The sequence below is a fragment of the Octopus bimaculoides genome, chromosome 7, assembly GCF_001194135.2.
Source record: "Octopus bimaculoides isolate UCB-OBI-ISO-001 chromosome 7, ASM119413v2, whole genome shotgun sequence".
NCBI classification, from domain to species: Eukaryota; Metazoa; Mollusca; class Cephalopoda; order Octopoda; family Octopodidae; genus Octopus; species Octopus bimaculoides.
In genome coordinates, this window is record NC_068987.1 from 74911540 (window position 1) to 74912912 (window position 1373).

Here is a 1373-nt window from a genome sequence, read left to right on the forward strand (position 1 = left end):
TATATATATATATATATATATATATATATATATATAAAGTGTGTGTGTGTATATATATGCCAGCACACACACACAAACATACACACATAGAAAACATCGCAAAAGCACACACACACATGCACAAACACACCCACACATACACGAATAGACACACATGCAGCTGGTGACCATGCACATATACACAGGTGGAGACACTCCACAATATACACACCCATCAACTCACAGCTGGTCACTTTCCAAACATATTGAAAGGACATTCAACACAATACACACACACACATATACACTCACACAGGTGGGCATAAAACCCTTTCAATAAATGCTTTTTAGCCACTCTGTTGACAGGAACATACAAAGATTTCTTTTAGATGATAAACTACACTCCTTCTGTCACTCTCTAACACTTTGAACTCTATACCAAACTATATTTAAAGAAGACTTCAATGAAAAATCTCCAGACATGTTCTTGACGCTCCCCCCCCATGACAGAAGATAAACTGTTTTTACTTCAAATTTTTATAAATTTTTACAGATATTTGATAAGATGAGATTCATCATCAAAACCGGTAATATTTTCTTTATATAATTTTAAAAATCATCCTTATTAAATTTTCTCTTAAATTGAAATGTCTTACACTTCTGTGCTTTTCCACATCCATCTTTTATCTATAAAAATTTGATTTGTATAGGTCTCTAATTTTTTTTCAACCTATATATATATACATTATTTACATTTGCCGGATATTTGTCCTCATCATGTTTGTTGTTAACACTTTTTGGCTGATATACCCTCCAGCCTTCATCAGGTGTCTTGGGGAAATTTCGAACCTGGGTTCTCATTCTTAAGGTATTTTTCGATATTATTATTATTATTGTTATTCAGGTCACTGTTTGGAATTGAACTCGGAATCTTGGGGTCAGTAGCCCGCACTCTTAACCACTACGCCATATGCCCGTGCGTAGTGGTTAAGAGCGTGGGCTACTAACCCCAAGATTTCGAGTTCAATTCCAAGCAGTAACCTGAATAATAATAATATTGAAAAATGCCTTTGGACTGAGAACTCAGGTTCAAAATTTCTCCAAGACACCTGATGAAGGCTGGAGGGTATATCAGCCGAAACGTTGTGTTAACAATAAACAAGATGAGGACAAATATCTGTCAAATGTAAATAATGTACATAATTCCTCATCTCTTAAATATAGAACTGTACTATATATATATATATATATATATATATAGTTTAAATTTATAGAAAAACAAAAGATGAAGACAGGTGTATGAACAACAAGCAAGTGTATTAGTTTGACACTCGGGGAAAAATGAAAAAGTTTTGTTTTGAATCTACGCTTTTCAACTGAAAAGAATAAGAGAA

At 33.5% G+C, this 1373-nt stretch overlaps 1 protein-coding gene across 3 annotated transcripts in view; it reads left to right on the plus strand.

Annotated features, from left to right (window-relative positions):
• LOC106878148 (membralin) overlaps window positions 1–1373 on the plus strand; it is a 79808-nt gene that overhangs the window by 20937 nt on the left and 57498 nt on the right. The window lies entirely within an intron of this gene.